The sequence below is a fragment of the Hylobates moloch genome, unplaced genomic scaffold (assembly GCF_009828535.3).
Source record: "Hylobates moloch isolate HMO894 unplaced genomic scaffold, HMol_V3 SCAFFOLD_4, whole genome shotgun sequence".
Taxonomy (NCBI): Eukaryota; Metazoa; Chordata; class Mammalia; order Primates; family Hylobatidae; genus Hylobates; species Hylobates moloch.
This window is the reverse complement of record NW_026652279.1, coordinates 80,145,222-80,167,466: the sequence shown is the minus strand read 5'-3', so window position 1 is coordinate 80,167,466 and position 22,245 is coordinate 80,145,222. Positions and strand designations below refer to the sequence as shown.

At 36.7% G+C, this 22,245-nt stretch overlaps 1 protein-coding gene and 1 pseudogene across 6 annotated transcripts in view; one reads left to right on the top strand and one right to left on the bottom strand.

Moving 5' to 3' along the window:
* ROBO2 (roundabout guidance receptor 2) overlaps positions 1 to 22,245 on the top strand; it is a 635,780-nt gene that overhangs the window by 265,284 nt on the left and 348,251 nt on the right. The window lies entirely within an intron of this gene.
* LOC116466504 (voltage-dependent anion-selective channel protein 1-like) lies at positions 21,040 to 21,872 on the bottom strand (annotated as a pseudogene).

The window sequence follows — 22,245 nt, the reverse complement described above, 5'->3', positions numbered from 1 at the left end:
ATACCTGGGTCCAGAATTTCAAAGTGTGATAACACTGTATTATATTATCATGGTGAATATAATTTATCAGTACAATCACATCTAGTAAAATTATCACTAAAAGTTGGAAACAAAGTTGTCAATATATTTACAGCACCATGTGAGACCTCTATATTGACGGGCTAATTTAGTAAATTTGTATGTATTATGACTTTAAGAGTCTGGGCATTGGTGAGTTTTGTTTCTGTGTGTTTGTTCCTGTTGTGAGTGGGAGTGGGATACTATGATTAACAAAATCATATACAGGCACTTGATATGTGGATTGTACAGTCTGGCGTGTGAAGTTGGGTGAAGTTTATTTATAGGCTGTACAACTAAATGTAAAATGAGCACTGATGTGAGGGGAGGTGCTTGATATTCTGAGATTGTTACTAGAAGTTTTTAGCCAGATTGTAAATTGAGGTAAGTTTCCTTGGAAGTGACAATTGAGAAAGACGTAAAGTAAAATCGACGGTTAACGGGTAAGCTGAGGGTAGATCACCCCAGACATAAAGTGAAATTGATGGTTAACGGGTAAGCTGAGGCTAGATCACTAAAGACATAAAGTGAAATTGACGGTTAGACGGGTAAGCTGAGGCTAGATCACCCCAGACATAAAGTGAAATTGACGGTTAACGGGTAAGCTGAGGCTAGATCACTAAAGACATAAAGTAAAATTGACAGCTAATGGGTAAGCTGAGGCTAGACCACGAAGTCACACACTGCTGCACATTGGACTTGCCTCAGACGTTGGTTTTTTGTTTGTCTTGTTTTCTTTTGTTTTGCTTTTTTTCCTAAATTACTGATACCCGAGTCCCATGTCTAGAAAGTCTAATTTAATTGTTGAGGGTATTACCTGGACATTGAGACCTTTAGAATATCCCCAGATGATTTTGATGTGTAACAAAGTTTGAAAACAATTGATCAGAATATCCTAGGCAGATGGGAAAGGCCTTGTGGTAAGATGACGCAAAATCTTAATAAGGCTGCAAGGTCAGTTGCTGCTCCTGTAGGACAAAGAGAGGAGGGAGCTGGGAGAGAGGCGTGTGCAACATGAGACTGAAGAGCTGGCCAAGAAGATGCTTGTAGGCCATTATACTGGTTTGGTGCTTTGCTGAATAGCAGCAAGAAGCCATTCAAGTCTTTCAGTGGATGTGTCTTTCCACCACCTCCTGTGAAAAACATGGAAGTGTTGACTTTGCTTTTCTTGCATACTTTGACTTATTTATCTGTATGTATCTTTAAATGGACAGGATTTTTTGAAATTAGTTTTTCATGGAGAAACTAAAATATTTTCCTTTTTTTTTTTTTAGTCTGGAGTTATCACAGAGTTGGAAAATGTATTTTAAAAGTCTAAGATGGTCCATAGTCATTAGATCAGTCTTCAACTGTGGATCTTCCAGCCACCACAGGTGGATCTGAGATGAGCTATACTGCAGTGGGCTTTCAACTTCGGCTGCATGTGGCAGTCACCTAGGGACATTTTCACAACTACCGATGTTCAGGCTCAAGTTAGTCAATTTACGAGTGATAGTTAAGCATAATTTTTGAGGTTCCTTAGGTGTTTCTAACATTTAGCCAGAGTTAATAACAACTCACCTGCTGGATAAATCTTTTTGGATTTAATTAAATTTGGGCATATTGATCTTAGAAATAAACTAGAATCTCTTGATTTTTGAAAATGAGAGGAAGTTAAAATGAACACCTTGAGGTATTTGCTTAAGTGCACTCCCTTCACAGAATAGAGCTGAGTCCTTCACAGGCAGATCCAGTTAAAGGAAACTCCCTGGGGAATGCTGGGGGATGGATGAAATTGGGAGACCTTGCCTCCTCTGGAAGTTTGCCATTGGCTACATCAGATTTCCCGTGTTGTGTTTTCAAAAGTCAGTCTCTAGGATCTAACTTTAAAGACATGTACCTCTAACACTTGGTTCTGATTATTTCCCCACAGTTGTGTCAAGCCCACACAGTTGTATCAATGCTTCTGCTTTTCTAGACGCTAGTTAACACTCAGAGGTTTTACATTTAAGGGAAGAAGAAATTGACAAACAAAGGAAGTAAAGGAAGTTTATATGGAGTAGAAAGGGAAGGAAACAGACCTTGAACATGGGTAGAAAGGAGGAAAACAGACTTTGTCCGGGATAGAAGGCCCATTGACATGAGGAGGCATGCTAACAGAGGTCACAAAGAGTAGGAAGAGTCGCTGGACACGGGCCGAGAAGGTTCAGCACCAGGCAGCAGCTGAATGAGTCCATCAGTGGCTGGGCTACCTAAGCAGTAGGGCATTGCACTTGTGGGTTATTCTGCAAAGCCTCCTCAGCCAACAATGAGTGTCACTGGATCCGTCAAAGGATTCAGTGAAAATGAAGCTTTTTGGGTGAAGAATTCCAAGGAAATTCTGAAGGTTGTGACATAGATGAAGAAAAATTCTCAGCATAAATTGAATAATATTCACACAAAGTCTGAAAGTTAAAACTTAGAATAAGTACTAAAACCACACCAACTAGCACCAGGAAATGTAGAGGGCCATTTACTAATAACTCTTAGGAGTTCAAGCATGGAAAATGATTTTCTAAAGGTCAAAGTTTCGCCTCCATGAAATTTCGTAGCTGGAAAGTAACTCCAATCCCAACCCCTCATTTAACAAATGAGAAAATTGAAGTGAAATGATTTGCCAAGCTAAGAAATTCTTGAGAGCAATGCCCAGAGTCCAGACTCTCTCACTCATGAGTCTTTTGTGTTCTTAGTCTGTCATGCTGCCTTCAGACCAGGGCAAAATATGAGACTGAACTGAAGTGGGAGAAGGTTTCTTCAGTCATGGGAAACTACCATTAAGGGTTATTTGATGCTGGGAAAGTGCACTGTTGTAATAGCTGCACTGTAACAATCACGGCTGACTAACAGCAAGTTATCCTCAGCAGAGCCGTGAACAGAAACCTTTGGTTGGGATTCAGGAGATGAGTTTAAATTATTCTCTGTTACAGACAAAATTGTTATTCATTCCTTCATTCATCTGTGCCTCCTGTGTGCATGGGAGTGTGCCTGGCACTGTGGAATAGATAAAGCAACAGACCCTTCCCTGAAGGTGCTTATAGTCGATATGGAAGATAAGATATACGTGTACAGAATTATGATAAAACACTGACTGATGAAAGTGATGTGAGATCTGGAAAAAATCAGTAGCCAGGGCATTTCATAAGATGGAGGGGCTATTTTCATCTTCTAGGGCAAACAGAATTGCCAGAGTCAAGATTATTTCATGAAAAAGGTAGAATTTAAATTAGATATTGAATGATAAGTAGGATGTACATAATGAGGAACAGGAAGAAAGCATTTAGAAAGAGGGAAAAAGAGAAGCATGCATGAAAAAAATTAGTGCTTTTTAACAGGATGTGAAACATTTTTTAAAATATAAGTTGAGATGGCAAGTTGGAATTAGATTCTAAAATATTAGTCTACATATGTTTAAACTGACATTTAAATGGGGGATAGAAGAATGCAATAGATAGGTGTGGTATCAGGATGTGTTTTGGGAAAAGCAACTTAAGAAAGAATGAAGAGTAGTCTGGAGATAAGAAGGACTGAAAGCCTAGAGATATATTAGTTTGTTCGCACGCTGCTATGAAGAAATACCTGAGACTGGGTAACTTATAAAGGAAAGAGGTTTAATTGACTCACAGTTGAACGGGGCTGGAGAGGCTTCAGGAAACTTACAATCATGATGGAAGGAGAAACAAACACGTCCTTCTTCATATGGCAGCAGGAAGGAAAAGTGCTGAGCAAAGGGGAAAAAGCCCCTTATAAAATCATCAGATTCCCCGAGAACTCACTCACTATCACGAGAACAGCATAGGGGTAACTGCCCCCATGATTCAATTACCTCCCACTGGTTCTCTTCCATGATATGTGGGGATTATGGGAACTATAATTCAACATGAGATTTGGGTGGGGGACACAGCCAAACCATATCAGGAGACTTCTTAGATTATGATTGCAAAATCTCAGGTCAGACTAATTGAAAATAGGAATCAGAGGAACAACCATAATAATCCAGATTACAACAGAGAGGGACGATATAGCAGTGAGTGGCAGGCAATGTCTGCCAGCTACATAAAAATAAGAGAATGGAAATGGAGACCTCAAGTTGGTTTCAAAGATTCTAAGCCTGGGTAACAGGAGGGAAGACAGAGTCATGAAAATAAATATGGGATGCAAATATTTCCATAACACTCATCATATTCTCATAGTTTGGAAAAAAAATACCTCATTCTTTCTCCCCAAAATTTTAAATCTGCCATACATATTATATATTGTATACGTAAAACAGGTCCATAAATGCAAATTTTGTAACTTTAATCACTTTTGCAGGTTAGCATAGATTTAGAGCAAAAGAGAAATTGACATAGAATTACATAAATTATGCAGTAGGGAAATCATTTTTTTTTTCTACTGCTCTTACTCAAACTCTAGACTCTGCCTAGAGTTTTATCATTTGCTATACTGCCTCACATATTCCAAAAATTATTCTGAGAAAGAGTTATTTGGGGAGTTGATTTAGTTTATAGAGCAGCTACTCAGAATTGAAAATAATCGATAGTACCTTAAGATTCAGGCTGTAACTGGATATTTAGGCAGGGACCCAAAGAGACAGTTACTCCTGTAGCAACATTTAGTAAAATGTAGAGAGCATGAATGTAGCAGCCCAACCCATCTGTTCTTTTTTTCTAATTTTGAAGAGGTTATTTTTATATCAGTCTTTGGAATTTTTAGTTCTGTCTCTGCTATGCTACAAAAATACTGATGCTAACAGACTAAATTAAAAAAAAATAAATTGTTGATAAGAGGAAGAGGAAATTGCGGGATATAAACCTAGCCATTTTCCCATTTAGGCTATATTTCCTTACTTTTTAAATAAGGTCTGTGACCTTTTACTTTCTCACTATCTCCTCTGTGCATCAGTTTTCTTATTAAAGTCTCAACATTTCTGGTAATGGATGTCTCTGGAATTTCTTTACAGGAGACATTTAGGGGCAGCTACCTAAAATAGGAGACTTGGGGGTCTTATTTTAAACCTAAACTGAAATAATAGACAAGTTATTTATTTATTTATTTATTTATTTATTTATTTATTTGTTTATTTATTTATTTGACAGAGTCTCACTCTGTCACCCAGGCTGGTGTGCAGTGGCATGATCTTGGCTACTAACATCCACCTCTTGGGTTCAAGTAATTCTCCTGCCTCAGCCTCCTGAGTAGCTGGGATTACAGGCATACACCACTATGCCCAGATAACTTTTGTATTTTTAGTAGAGACAGGGTTTCACCATGTTGGCTAGGCTGGTCTCGAACTCCTGACCTCAGTTGATCCACCCACCTTGGTCTCTCGAAGTGCTGGGATTACAGGCATGAACCACTGTGTCCGGCCTAATAGACATATTTTTAAATTGAAAATATATATTGCTGATTTTAAAAAATAAAGATTTCTAAGATGATTTTATTCAGGCTTTACATAAGATTTTTAAAGAGTCCAAATTTCCTAATATTATTACTAATATTATTATCAGAATAATTCTTGTGGGGGAGACTGGTGTTAAAACAATTCCCACCATAGCTGATAATATAATAAATTGCATTGGCTAAGTGTAATTTATGAAATGATGTGCAGGGGTGGCTCCTAACTACTTATATGAAGACTCCAGTCACTTTCTGAAATTGCATATGCATGTATTACTTCAAAATTATAGAATAATATAAATATACAGCAATCTATATATTTATTCAATTATCAATTCATTCACTTATCAAATATTTAAAATGTTCCTATCATACATATAGATGTCGATATCTAAATTCTCACATGAGCAAAGCAAAATTAAATGGCCTATGCCATTCATTTGAAAAGTTAGGCATAAACACTCAATTCAAAAATCCCTTTTGTAGCCCTCTTTGTTCTCATCATAGTTAAAATGATACCTTCTTTTTACTTTAGAAGCTAACATTCAAATATTGTAACTCTTTTACTAAATTCACCCTGTAGTGGTTAAATGTATCACTCTGGAGTTAAGCTTCCCAATTTTGTTACATACTTGCTGTGTGTCCTCAGAGAAATTACTTGACCTTGCTGAGCTTCAATTTCCTTTTTTTTTTTTTTTCTTTTTAAAGTTCTTTCTTTCTTTTTTAAGAAACAGGGTCTTACTCTGTCACCCAGAGTGGAGTGCAGTGGCACAGTCATGGCTCACTGCAGCCTTGACCTGCTGGGCTCAAGCAATTCTCCTGCCTCAGCCTCCCAAGTAGCTGGGACTACTGGTGTGCATCACCACACCTGACTAAGTAAAGAACTTTTTTTTTTTTCCATAGAAACTAAGTAAAGAACATTTTTTTTTTTTTCCATAGAAACAGCATCTAGCCATGTTGCCCAGGCTGGTCTCAAACTACTGGCCTTAAATGATCCTCCTGCCTTGGCCTCCCAAAGTGCTGGGATTACAGGTTTGAGCCACCAAACCTGACCTGAGTCTGTTTTCTCAATAAAAAAATAAAGATATTAATAGTACCTATCTCATAGGGTGGTTGCAAAGATTGAACTAATTAATACATATAAACTACTTAGAACAGTGTCTTGTTTGTGGTGCGCCCTTAATGCACGTTTAGTATTCTTCTGACTAAAGCCTTATTTGTCTTCATTAGGTCTTCCACCTGCTCACCTTCCTTGTCTCACCCCTAAACAATTATGGGCCATACTAGCTCAGCAAATAAGATCATTAAACCAATAATTGTACCTGTGTGTATTTCTGTGTAATTAATATGCATTCTTGGCTAGAAATTCGTGAAGGTTATACTCATGTGGACACCAAATCTAAGTGATAATGCCAAATTTCCAGATCTCTTATTTAGCATGTTCCAGCTCACTTGATTATTATGAGAGGTTTTAGAGTCAACTGTAATTTCAGGTATCTATTGGAAAATACATTAAATATCCTCTAAATGATAAAAAGATAGAGGAATACATTAAATAGACTTGGAAGGCAGCAACAGCAGCTGGCTATGACCTTTGTATTGAGAAAGTGACCCAGAAAATGGCCAAGGAAATTTCATCATTTATTTCCCACTTCTGAACCAAAGTCTCAGATGACTTTAAATCCCCTAGGATAAAGTTGGCTCTAGGTTGTATATAAAATACAAATTGAGTAAGGGAATATTTTATCTTTACTGCTCAGATGTTTTATCAGCTTTGAATAGAAAAACACACTAATATTTATTTCCTTAATATGTGCACATCAGCTTTAATTATAATTAATCCTTTCATAGATGGATTTCATGGGACTTAATGTGCTACCAAATGCAAAGATAGAACTTGCTAATTCTCTAAAATTACACATTTATTTCTGGGCATGTGGGTATAACCGTACCTCCATGCCATGTTCTTTCTATATTGCTACAAAGCACCATAGATTAAATTGTAGGTATGGAGTACCATATTAATTTGGAAGTTTGAATGTCTAGAATATTTTATATTTAAGTACAGATCACACAGAGTGGACACTCCCTAGTTAAGTTGTTGAATGGTTGAAAAATGTCAAGATGAATGAAGCTGTATGATAAACTATGGAAGACAAAAATAACCTGTCTATAAATTTGATTTTGGGGCTAAGGTAGGTTTGTTTTGATATCACATTTATTCCTGTGTGAAATATAAGTATTCTGTGTTCATAACAGAGTGAAAATGTATACATTTATTCAAATGACTAATATAAAGAGCATCTACTGTGTAGACTTATGAAATAATATATATTTATTGCATTTACAATGCTTATATTTGAGTAGAGAATAAAGACAAGGCAATTAAAATATACGGGTATCTTATAACTGAGTTTGTACACTTTGACCATATTTTGTGCATAATAGGTGGTGGTGATTGTGTTAATTAATCCGATTGTATTCATCATTACACAAGGTGCGTGTATATGTATACATAAAAATAAAATAATCATGTACATCTTGAATATATTCAATCTTTATTTGACAATGAAATATTATATATATATATATATATATATATGCAAGTGCTAGGGATAAGCAGAAATGTATCTGGGGACATTGAAGGTGGCTCTGTAGGATTATTAAACATTTTAAGAAAAATCACATTTCAACTTCACCTTTGTAAGAGATTGTGCGGGGCTTCCTTTCCAAATGAAATGCGGTGTGACAGAAAATAGACTCATGTAGCTCTCTTTAGTGGGATAGCTTTCTTTCTCAACATCAACTAACACATCTCCTAGGTGTCCTTAAAGTTTCAACCTATAAATATTCTACCTCATTAAGCATAAGGACCAGCCATGGACATATGCCGCTAGTGTCCACTTTCCTTCAGAGATTTAGGGTGATGAGAAGATAAAGGGTCTGCTTACCAGATGGAGCTTGTCAGATTAGCAATTGGAGCAGAGTAAATATCGCTGTCATATTGTTGTTTTGAAGCACAAAGAACCCCTTTTGTATAAAGCATGTGCATATTTAATAGTTTAAAACAAAAAAGCTCAGCAGAAGGTTGGCTGGTCATGGTACCTCTAGCAGAGTGGCCATTGCCTGAAGGCACGGTGCTGTTTTCCTCATAATAGGGAACATTAGCAACCAGTGGCTTGAGAAAGGCAGAGTCAAATATGTCTCTTGGGGCCCAGTCGGCCACATGAAGTGAGAGCCGTTAGAGCAGCAATGAGATTACTGCTCCAGAAAGGGTTTGCCACATATATTACTGCAGAGGCTTTTCAGGGCTGCCAGCTCACTCAACTTACAAATGTCAAACATGATTTAAAAGGTTATTATACTATCAAGAGGGAAGGAGAATGATTTTCCATCACTGAAATTTCTATTTCATTCTGTGGCACATACCGCATCTCACAAAGGCCAATATTGCTGAATAACCTGCTTTTATCTTTAATAAGTGTTTTATGGACCTTAAATTGGAACAACCATTTCCACTTTATTTGTATTAGAAAATTTGATCTTTTCTGGTCGAATAACAGCATGATAGATCCAGTGTGTGTATCTACGTATTGTGCTTAGCAGATTGTTCTTTGAGGGGAGTAAATTTGTTTGTGATGTGTCAGTTAGGGAGAGCACACATAGGTAAGCTGTAGTTTTGATAAATGCGTTTGTTAAGTCTGCAGTATTTTAAGCTAAACATGACCAGGTGCAGTTCTCTGTACTGCATTACTTATTTCTCTTTGGGCTTTATTGTGACTGGTATTTAAAAGAACCTGCCTTCAACCTCTTTGACCCCTTTGGGAATATTTATTTGCTCAATAAGGACTCTATTTGTTGGCCTCAATGAGTTAATTTAAGTACGATTGTGTTTGAAAAGTTGCGCAACAAAAGCAGAAGACTATTTTTCTTTTAGGGAGATTTGTACTCTTGTAACATTTGAAAAATAAATAATCTTCAAGTGTGGCTGTTAAAATGTACAATAAACACCTTATTGTCAATGTGGAATTTTTAAACATTGCCTTTGCCGTCACAAAAGAGGGCAAAACAAGGGATTTCAACTGCCCTTTTGGTAGCATTCTTCACTCTGTTTCCTAGCAAATCACTCTGACTGCTTTTTCTGAGTGTGAGACTATAAAACTGAAGGTTGCCTACATTTCCAGGTCCCAGAATGTGCCATGCACAGCAATACATCAACAGTCTAAGCTGACACATTTGAGGATGGTGTTCTCAGGTGGGATGTAAAAAGGACAGAAGGATACAGTCTGTGGTGTTGAGATATTGTCTGTTCCCCCTTTATCTGAGACTCTGAAGCATTAAGTTAAAATCTGTGAATTCACCCCATGTTCGCATGGTCATCGTCAAAATTAAATGAAAGCTTATGGAAGGAAGCCTTCTCAGCCTGAAGAGTAGCACCTTTCCTCCAAGTTCTGCACCGATTTTGTCATTTGTCAAAGTGCAAGTCACAAAAAAAGGAAAAGAAAACAAACCAAAAAAATCTTTGAATTTTGAAAAATAATCAGACTTCTTTCATGGGACAATAGCACTAAAAATTTAAATTTATTCAACATTCTCCAGATGGAGTATGAAATTAGCTTTCTAACATTTGAACAAGAGTGAACCTGAATATCTACATAAGGATTAATATGTATGTCTGTCTCTGCCCTTTTATTCTTTTGAAGACTTTCTGTAATATATACTGATTTCAGGTAGCTTCTTTTTTGTTATATAAACAAAAATAACAAATCTAGAGATACAAAAATATTTGCAGTTTAGGAAATAATTAGACATTCTATTTTTCCCTCTTCTTTTAAAAAGTAACAATAGAAAGAAAAATCACTTAAATATTGAATGATAATAAATGTTTTATCTTAGTTTTGAAATTTGATGAAATAATAAATTTATTATAATAATGTATTCATATATTCAGTAACCAATGACATATTTATGTAAGTCTTGAATGTTTAAATAATCCTATTTAAAAATTTTGAAACTTTTTTTTCTAATTGGATTAAAAACTCCCTTTTACAAATCTCTCACATGGTTTCTTTTAATTGAAAACTCTTATAGTACATGTGAAATACAATTCTATTAATAAAATATGAATTCATATACACCTTTTTAAAGCATTCAATTATTTGGGCAAAGCAATGCAAATGTATAAACTCAAAGATATAAACTATGATAGTTAATTTGATGAAATATATCTCACATTAAATTGTAAAATGCAACAAAAGTGTTTCTTCTATAGCAAAATCTTAGCTTCTGTTAAAATAAACACATATTTTTAAAAGTCCTGTGTGACCCTGTCTTAGAGAGGTAAGTTCACTAATAGACCAGTGAACTATTTTCTAGAAACCAAATTCAATTTTGAAATAAAATCATGGTCTAAAAAGATGGAGACATATACCACATAACATAAAACTTATATCAGTCCATATATGGGAGAAAGTTACCTTTCTACTATGATTCTACAATAAAAAATACTCATTTATATCACAGCTTAGTAAATAAATCAGAGGAATGTGTAATCTTAGAATGGTTGCAGTGAACTGGGCAATCATTTACCCCAACATTTTTTTCTAGAATTCTTAAATTGAAAATTAAATGTCATGCTAATAGTGTTTTGCTTCCTTTAGAAACAAAAGCATTGTTTACAAAAGGCATTATCTTTGCATCTGACAATACACAATTTCATTTTTCATTCTAGTTATCCTTACAAAATTTAATAATGCATTCTTGCCACCTCTTTCCCAATGCCAAAATAGAAACCTTGTCACCTTAAACTATTTCACAGAACAATTGCAGCCTTTAACATGCAGAACATAGCTGTCTGAGAAACAGGGCACTTTCTAGTGCTTGTGCTATATAACCTTCATTGGATAAGAAATCAAGTGCCTCATGCATGCATCCTGGCCTCGTTAATTCATGCTGATGGGTGGCATGAAAAAGATAGGGAGATGCCAAACTGGTGAGTTGTCTGTGACCAAAAAGAAATATTTATTTTGTTGGAACCATGTAACCTAACATTAATATTACTTTTTATTTAATATTGGAAAATTATACATTAGGTAATGTTTTCTAGAAATTAAGCTAGCTATTTTAAAGTAGAGTTTACCATCTTGGCTAAGGGCTTGCAAACACAAAAGCATACAGGGGTGAAGTGAATAAAGTCAAAGTGAATGGCTGCAGTGAACTGGACAATCTAAGCTATCACCAAAGACATGTTTCTTTAAACAGTTTACTGGCAACCTTACCCATGGCTCCCATTGCTGGCTTCTTCACGAAGGCCTGCCATTCTTTATACTACTTATCAGGCTTTTCAAAAAAGCAGGGGTGGGGGCAAGGTGCGGTAGCTCACACCTGTCATCCCAGCACTTTGGGAGGCTGAGGCTGGTGGATCACTTGAGGTCAGGAGTTCAATACTAGCCTGGCCAACATAGCAAAACACCATCTCTACTGAAAATAGAAAAATTAGCTGAGTGTGGTGGCGGGTGCTTGTAATCCCAGCTACTCGGGAGGCTAAGGCGGGAGAATCACTTGAACCCCGGAGGTGGTGGTTGCAGTGAGCTAAGATCACACCAGCTACTCAGGAGGCCAAGGCAGGAGAATTGCTAGAACCCACAAAGCGGTGGTTGCAGTGAGCTGAGATCGCACCACTGCACTCCAGCCTGAGCAACACAGTGAAACTCATCTCAAAAAAAGAAAAAAAAAGTAGGAGTGGGGATATTTTTGTCAAATCTAGGAAACGTGAAATTTCTTCTAGAAACCACCTGAATTATATTAAAAACATTGACAATATATGAGTTGGGTAGATGAGTTTTTACCTTGATGAAAGGAGATATTTCCATATTTCCTTTTTTTTTCTACTAAATCGCTTTTATACAAAGTCTACAAATTAAATCTGCATATAAGGAGAGTTAAATTTAAATATTAATTTTAAGATTTTTGGAAAATGCGGCAATCGTTCTTTTCATGTGAGAGATAACAAGTCTAAGCCAGATATTTAGTCATGTTCTATGTAGGCAGGAAGATCTCATCTGGATTCCCTGGCCTTCTTGGCATTCTGACTCACAATATCTTCATCAGTTTTCTAGTGATACATGAATAAAAGCGTAATAAAAATAAACCAAAGGCATAGTCAGGAGTTCGGGGGAGCCTAGGCATTAGTCTAGGTGGGAGAAAGAACCTAGACTTCCTAAGTGGCCTAGGACTCTCAGCGTTGTGTCAGTGACGCTGGATATATCCAAATAGACTGATAGAAGAGCCCTGGGAGGAGAAACAGAGGAGCATGGATGCTAGATACTAGACATAAATACTAAAATGTATGTTGAAAAATTTAAATGGTACCATTTCTGTACATTCTTGTGGTTTCATAACTTTATAGAGCTATGATATATACTAAAGATAATCACCACTTATCAACTTCAGTGAAACGAGTGGGGCCAGGGAATTTCATAGCTTTCCAAAATCTAAAATGCCTATATTGTGCACAGAATTTGTAGGTTACTTGGACATACTGTATTTCTCTCAGATTCTAACTAATTCTTAGAGAATTGTATTTCTCTCAGATTCTAACTCATACTTAGAGAATTGTATTTCTCTCAGATTCTAACTTGTACTTAGAGAAGTTAAATAACTGGCTATATAGATACACGTGTAGAAAATGGTTTTAGGTTGATCTGGAATTTAATCCAAAGTCAAGATTAAGACTTGACCAAGATTCAGTCTTGATCCAAAACCTTTAGTCCAATATTTTCTCCACCATATTCTAATTCTGACTCTACTTATTCTGATTCTACTAATGATGGGCATAGGTACCCATATTATAGGGCTGAGATTTGGCTATTTATTGTTTTTGTTTGTTTTATTTTGTTTTGTTTTAATCCCAAGTAATTTCAATTTATAGCTAGGATTGAGAACCACTGGTTTAAAATCTAAGAAAACGTAATTTATTTTCCTTTTCCCTTACTTTCATATATATTCTAATAAATGTCAATTGTTATTAAGCCTTACATTTATATACTCACAGTACGTAAATATGTGAATACGTAATTCACAGAAATAAGTTTATGTGCTTAATTATCCATCTCAAAAGCAGATTTAGAGGATTTAGGAGAAATGCAGCATGTGATACCAATTACAAGAAAAAATGGGAAGTATTCTTTTGTAGTTGGTTGTTCCTAAATTCTGGTGTTTTCATCTGGAGGGACTGAAAATAACTTCTATCCATTGATTATCTATGGTGTGCCTTCATGCTTATGGAGAGATTTCTTCATTCAGATTCTCCTGGAAGAAGCCACTGGTGATAATGAAAGTCTCATAATTAGGGTTGCCAAGTTTAGTACATAAAAACACTTGGATTAAGTGTGTTTATCTGGCAACACTACTACTAAGAGCTTGGCTCTCAAATTCATCTCTGGTCCAGTGTTTTTAGCTCTCTTCCAAGATGAGTGATGGCAACTGCCCTGTCTGCAAAAGGCAAAACATTATCTTTCTCTTCTTTAGAGACATTGACCTAGCTGAAATGTTTCTCTGGACAATCCAAGAGGAATCAAACATTTACATCAGCAAGAACCACATTTGTGTCTGTGACACTGTTGAAGGATCCATAGAGAGTTGACTGATTTTTAAAGCAGTGGTACTTGTAAAACAGCCACAGTAAGGCTTAAAATAAATTAATGCCAAAAGTGATTTCCTTCATTCCTTAATGTAAAGTCTTCCTGCATGTAATTCATAGTAACTGAAAATGGAAAGTAAGTGGTAGTTAGACAGTAGCTCTTTCTTCCATTCAAAAAGTTTAAAGGCTTCAAGTTTGTTTTCTATGTACTGTCTAACATGGCCATGCAGCTATTCTTCATTCAAAGTTAGATCCCCTCCTAGGGTTTCAGTGACTGAAAGAGGAAAATTTCCTCTTCTTTTACATTTCCTTTAATGGATCACATATCAAATTTTACGTACACATAAACTCAAATTAAGAGCCCATTTATTCCAAAATTGTCTTTAAAAAGCTAAATCTAACATTGATAAAATTTAGTCCCTATTTGTAGCCTGATGGTATCTAAAAAAAGTTTTCGATAAAAGTAAATCTCTACACCTTCAAATTGAATGTTGCAGCCAATTGAGAACCTATGAGAAATTAAATTGAGAAAGATGTTTTTGAAGACCCATTTTGGGAGAAATGAATTCCTGTGTCTTGAGAACCCTAAAGCAGATAAGAAAGCAAGGCAATGGATCTAATTCTGTTTGGAGCATTAAATTCCTGCAATTGAGGATATATAAGAAAAGATTTATCTTGTGTCTATTTGTCTTGAAGTTCAGTTCAAATATGGTTCTAGAGAAAAAGAAAGATATTAATTTCCAGACAGAGCAATTGTGTCTTTCAGAAAAATTGTGCATTTCTTCCCAATTGAGATGTCTCAAAATTAAATGGTATGGTGCAAAGCTTCATTATCTTGTTTCTCTTAAGATTCGAGACTTGTTTTTCAGAGCAGTTATCCAATATCTTAATAGATGAAACATAATTTAGAACAACCCTATAAGATCAAGATTTACCAATACAATATCTATTTAAATATAGAATTACTATTTAATATAGAATTCAGCATGGATAGTAGTGATGAGCTTTAAGTGAAAAAAAATAAAAGAACAGAAACTCCATAATGGATTAGGTCTAATACAGCCTTTTTGTCATGAGTGAAGAGGCTAATGTAATATAAGCACTCATGAGTAATCAGATGCCTTCGGATGAGTGAACTGAAATGTCATAGCAGAAGTAATCCACTATACATTTTATTATGAATTTTTGTGGGTAGGTTTAAATTTATTTTGTGACTCATTTAATTTATTTAATCAAAACAAAATCTAAGATGCATGGGAAAATCAATTTTGGTAATAAGAGATTTACCCCAATATATTTATTCATTTCTAATGTTTTCTTTTTCTCATTAGTTGACTGGGTTATAATTTTTGCCTGTCATTCTTTATAGCTTTGTTTCTGGTTTTTGCTAAAGGCCACAAAACTATATACATCAGGTATTTCCAACAATACTGTACTATCGTATGTGCACCAGAAATATCCCGGTGCTTTCGGTAGCTCCAATCAGATATGTCTTATACATGATTTGTCAGATTCCACAGATAAACTGTATTTTTGCAAAACTGGATTTTAAAAGATTTAGTCAATTAGAAACAGATGTGGCTATGTAATTGGCTTCTATTGTTTTGCTCTTAACTCATCTAAGATCTAATGCTAAGATCATCATATCATCATGATCTTTGGTGAGAATGTAATTGCTGAAAATGTTTTGAAACCACTGAGTCAGTGATTAAGAACAAAAGGGATTCAGTGTTAAAGTTCCCATACAACAGTCATCTTGATTTACAGGAAATGGGAATTCACCTGGGTTCACTTGAAAAGTACTGAACTTCTTAACTTCTCAGGGTTCTTGTTGTATGTTAGTAGGATATGCTTTAGTGTGGATCGCTAATCTCTTTTTCATAATCATTTGCTTCTAATAAACAACTGTATCATTCTTTCATCTTTTAATACATCCACTCAAAACAAAGGACTCAGGGCCGGGCGCAGTGGGTCACACCTGTAATCCCAACACTTGGAGAGGCCGAGGTGGGCAGATCACTTGAGGTCAGGAGTTGGAGACCAGACACTTGGAGAGGCCGAGGTGGGCAGATCACTTGAGGTCAGGAGTTGGAGACCAGACAGACCAACACGATGAAACCCCGTCTCTACAAAAAATATAAAGATAACTGGGTGTGGCAGTGCATACCTGTAATCCCAGCTACTGGGGAGGCTGAGGCAGGAGAATTGCTTGAACCTGGGAGGCGGAGGTTGCAGTGAGCTGAGATCACCCCGCTGCACTCCAGCCTCGGCGACAGAGCGAGACTACACCTCAAAAAAGAAAAAAAAAAAGATTCAGAAAATTTTAAAATTTGTTAAGTTTTTATCCTTCTTGAGCATATATATGTGACAGCCAGTTGAATTCCAGATGTTTTTCAGCTTATTTTTATATCTAACACCAGATACTACATAAATAAAAACAGAAGTTTTGTTTATTGAGTATTTTTGTGATTACATATCTAGACAACTTTCAAAACAACCAGTCAGTGGTTTCAAGTATGTTTTGATCTCCATCTTGTATCATATCATTCATATATTGTTGGCAAATGATGAGTTTTACCTGTATTATTTGGAAGCATTTTATGAAGCCAGTTTTAGAAGTGCATTTAAAGAAACAGAAAAGCTCATATGCCTGTCTCTAACCAGGGACACAAGAGAAAGTGAATGAGGGTGTTTTAATTTTTATTTTTTGTCTTACCTTTCAATTCACACATAAACCAATATGGAAGTAGTACTATCTAATGTAGAAAATAGAAACCTATATATTTTTAAAGATTTTTGAGTGAGTGTGACTAGACAAGTCAGATAATTTATCATTTTCATTCTTAGGCCATAAAGGTCCCTCTGGCAAACTGAAGAGTTTAATGACTACGTATTTTCTTAAACTTTAACTGTCTTGAGTGAAGGGTACACGTAGTTTGTACTATTGGTGGGTGAAAATGTCTGCCTTAAGCAAAGAGAAAACAGTCCTCCTCTGCCATGAGAGTGAATAGAGACATACATGTCAGAATTCAATATGGCAGCTACTCATGGAAACTATTCAGCACACACATTTTAAAAATTCAGAAATCTTAATTATCACCAAATCTAAAAAATCTGTGTCCTTTATTTACCTTTTCTGTTGGCTTTTAGACTCATGCTTAATTTCATAGCTGACAGTACAAAGCTTATCTTCATTTCTTAAAATTTCTTATTGGAACCTAGCAGCTGCATCCATAAAAGAAAATGCTTCTTATGTGGAAATGGTGTAGCCTACTCCACTTTCCATCAGATAAAGATGAAAGGAACAAGATAAAGCACAAGTTATTTCAAGTACTAATTTTTATCACTCAGGATGGGTTAGAGATTCTGTGTTAACACACAGTCCCAAAATGTCAGTGGTTTTTCCATTTAATTTTTTAATTGATACGTAACAATTGTACATATTTGTGAGGTGTATAATGATGTTTTGATACATATAATATACAGTAATCATATCAGGGTAATTAGCATATCTCTCATTTCAAACATTAATCATTTCTTTGTTTTGGGAATATTCCATATGGTCCTTCTAACTATCTGAAATTATATAGTATATTATTGTTAACTATAGTCATCCTGTAGTGATATAGAATACTAGAACTTATTCTTCATATCTGGCTGTAATTCTGTATTCTTTCACAAATCTCTTCCTATCCCTACCTTCCCCAACCATTCCGTCTCTAGATCAGTATTTTTTTGTTTTGTTTTGTGTTTTTTTGTTTGTTTGTTTTTGAGATGGAGTTTCGCTCTTGTTGCCCAGGCTGGAGGGCAATGGCGTGATCTCGGCTCCCTGCAACCTCCGCCTCCTGGGTTCAAGCAATTCTCCTGCCTCAGCCTCTTGAGTAGTTAGGATTACAGGCATGCGCCACCACGCCTGGCTAATTTTGTATTTTTAGTAGATATAGGGTTTCTCCGCATTGGTCACGCTGGTCTCGAACTCCCAACCTCATGTGATCTGCCCGCCTCAGCCTCCCAAAGTGCTGGGATTACAGGCATGAGCCACTGCGCCCGGCCAGGATCAGTGTTTTTAAAAGCATTTTTTTTAAAAAAAGGTGTAAAGCCTATCAGTCCTTGGGCTACCTGCCTATTTCATGTTGGCTGGGCCCTTGCTCTGGCATAAGTATTAACTTTCCTTCAGTATCCAGGGTGAAGGAATGTTGACACTCTGGCGATAGTGGCTGAGGGAAAGGAGAGTTCTGGAAGCTTTTGTATCAACATAAATCCCTCAGCCTGTAGTAATGCATGCCATATTCTGTTACAACTCATAGGCCACAACAAGTCACATGCCACACATAACCACAAAGAAGTCAGAAGGCAATCTAGCTATGTTTCTGGAAGGAGGGGACCACCACAAACATTCAGCAAGCACTGATAATGATTATCCATATACTACCTGCAAATCTAAAACCCCAGTTTAGGTTCCATTGCTACCAGTCTTACTTAGTCTACATGCTGACTTAACTCCATATTTTAGGTATTGACTTTTTAAAGAATTACATCTAGCATTTGGCCTTCTTCTTTAAGCAGAGTTATCTTTTATGTGTTATTGATGTGTTTTTGTTTTAAGGAGTTTTATCTTAAGTCAAAACAAACACTAGTGAATATGTCATTAGTTACTAAGCCTAATAATTATAACATTGATTCAACGGGATTAAAATTTATGCATGAGATTCTGCTATCAGGTTGTTCAGGGAGATGTTCTGTGACTCCAAGACCTACAATTTCTGTGTTTTGCGTGTCGTTTTACAAATATACCAGAGAATAGACTGTGAGTCATAGAGTTCTAACATCACAGGGTGGACAGGGAAGTGTTAAAAAATATATCATCTATTTCTTATGTTTTGACAAGATTGTACACAAGGCATTATATATCAAGCCATTGAGGATGGGAGGGCAGACAGAGAAAATTATTTCCCAAAATTGTTTCATTCAGTTCATCATAGAGCAAGGTTGTCCCATATAACTGCTGTAGGGAATGTGGGTAGGGTTTGTTTTGTGAAAAATAAACTTATTTTTGGCCTTCTTTTTGCTTAAATTTCAGTAGCATGTTTTCTCTTTACAACGATTTTCAAATGAATCTACTTGGAAGTTTTGCATTTATCTCATTAGCAAAATTAGTATTGTGTAAGTTCATGAATATTCTGAATAATAATAAAAATGAAAGTAAAACAATGTGGTATAAGGAGAAGAAAGCTGGATCACATTACTGTGATCCCTGAAGTGCCTTAATGTCTTCAAAGCCTCAGTTTCCTTCTCTGTACAATGGAGGAAACAAAATCAACCTTTTGCATATAAATAATATGAACTTGGAACCACACAAAGGTCTTATTTGCAGAACAGTCTTAGAATAACTACATAAATAGAAGCATGGTAAGTGTAACTGTATATAAACAAGCACACAATTTTAAATGGAAATTAAATTTTATTATTCAGACCACATTGATTTTATCTGATCAATCTACTCTCACATATTTGAGTTACAAGGTCTGAGGGTGAATGGCATTGTGTGATGAATTCCAACAAGTCTGGGCTTTACTTAATCAAATTTTACAGTGTTGGACCAAACAGTAAATGCTTGTGAAGTTGATTCGTTTGTCTCTCCTTAACTCTGAGATGCTTAATCAAATAAAATCATAAAATTTAAAAGCTAGAAGTGACTTTGAATTCATATCCTCTGATCCCTTCACTCACATTTTTTAAAACTGGGCTGTTACCAGTTAGGAATTTTATTCAACTGCTAGTGAAATATTTTTGAAAATTAATGCTGTATACAAATTATAAATATATACCTCCAATGCTTTTGCAAGTTTCTTGGCCTTCCCTACGTAATTGGCCACATGGATGGCAAGGTTTGCACAGCGTCTTATTTATAAACTAATAAGAATGACATTCAACCAAGAAAGCTGATTTTAAAAAGAAAGAAAAGAATGATAAAAGGCAAAAGGGTAAGTGGCTGATAAGTTTGTCTCATCTTAAAAAGAGCCAGGGTTTTTTGGTTGTAACTTATTACCCAGCATTTTTTTTTTTTTTTGAGCCTTCAATATTTTATTCAAGTTTCTGTAAGTGATGTTAATTACAGCATTTGAAGGGGAGGATCTAATTCCACTCAAAATGGAAGACTTTAAAATGTACCCATTAAACTGCTAAAAAACAAATTGAGTGATGAGAATACAAAAGAAGTCCAATTTAGATTCTGAGTGTTGTCACCATGTGATTACAATCACACAGACTCTTCCAAGCTTATAGCTGGAGCTCCTGGAAGCTATTTCTTACTCTGGTGCAAGGGCAAAAAAACACAACACAGGAAGGAATAAGTCCGGAATTATTGGCTTCATCACATCCACCTTCTCCACCCCAAAATGGCACAGAAGAAACAGTGACCACACCCTGCAGACCATTTGGTGTAAAAGAGGAGACGACGATGAACTGGGGTGGAAACAGGTCATGAAGATCTGTCTAAAAAAGTCTCATTCAGGTGCGTTTGTAACACTGTCAAGCAGCGAGCCTCTCATCAGTTAGGGTTAGGAAACCAAGGTCCGATTCTCAGGAAATCACAGTTTCATTCATTTACTCAATATGAATTTACAGAGTGCCTACATATTACCAGCTACCACTTGAAGGCATTTCTAGATAAAAAAGAAACTTGGCATCTCAAAGGGGCTACCGAGTTCCCCCCAAGCCTACCACTGAAAGGACCTTTTTTGGAAATGGGTTTCTTCTGTACCTCTGAAAGGGTCACATCCCAAAGCTGAGTCATCTTTAACCTCGAGGTCTAACATATTTAGCAATGCTTGCATCCCGGTCATACAACATGAAAAGATACACTAAATTCTGAAGGTAGCTATGCTGCAAAATAGTCTAAAATTAAACAGTTGTACGGTATTCATTTATGTGTGAAATCTCAGTCCTAGACCAAGCTTGTGGCCACCAGCCTTGACGTTCTTGCCATCCAGGAGAGCTGACAGTGTCGGTTTGATACCTGGCTGCAGGGTCTGAGTGTATCCTAAACCTATCAGGCTGGAGGTGTTCACTTTAGTGGAGGAGCAGGCATGAGGGTCAATCTGATACTTGGCTGCTATTCCGAAGTGCGTGTTACTGTTTCCTGCTGTCCAGATGAGATTGACAGCGGTCTCCAACTTCTTGTTCACCTTCTGGTAAATGGAGCCGCCAAACTCTGTCCCGTCATTCACATTAGTGTGAAGCTGGAATTGATCAGTCTTGTAGCCAACTGCAAAGTTGCTCTGGGTCACTCAGGAAGGACTTTGCACTCTCAAAATTCATCTGGTACCCAGCCAGCCAGCCCTGTAACCCGGCACTAGAGCACCCCAGATGGAAGGCCCAGCAATGTGGAAATCCACGTGACAGCCCGGGTGAATGTGCTCCCACTTGCACCCTGTCTTGATTTTAGCATTTTTCTTTCCCAGTGTTAGATGAGAAGGATGAATGGAAGGTCAGCCTCAGGCCATGTGCGAGCTGACTGTCCACAGTCATCTCGGTGCCTAGTGTATGGTTGGGGTTCCATTTCTCCGTAGACCTCAAGCCATACTCAGTCCATCTGTACCTGGTTTCCAGACTGCCCATCACTTTGGTGTGTCAGTGTTGGCTGAGCCTGAGCTTGTAAACTCCGATCCATCCTCAGATTTCATTTTCAAATCAAGCTTTATAGCCAATCCTTAGCCCTTGGTGAAGACATCCCTAGCAGATTGGCCAAGATCGGCATACATGGGTGGCACAGCCGTCTTCTGCTCAAAGGCGGCAGCGGGCTCGGCGGGGGCTGCTGGGGGGCTGCTGGGAGGCTGCGTCGCCGAGGCGGGGAGTTGCCCAACATTCTAATACAAGGCTCCACATTGCAAAGAAGGTGGGGTGATTTGTTTTATGTTATTTTATTTTATTTCATTTAATTTTAAATTTTTTTTTTTTTTTTTGAGACAGGGTCTTGCTCTGTCACCTAGGCTGGAGTATAGTGGCATAGTCTCGACTCACTGCAACCTCCACCTCCCGAGTTCAAGCAATTATCGTGTCTCAGTCTCCTGAGTAGCTAGAATCACAGGCACCCGCTATTTTTGTATTTTTAGTAGTAGAGATGGGGTTTC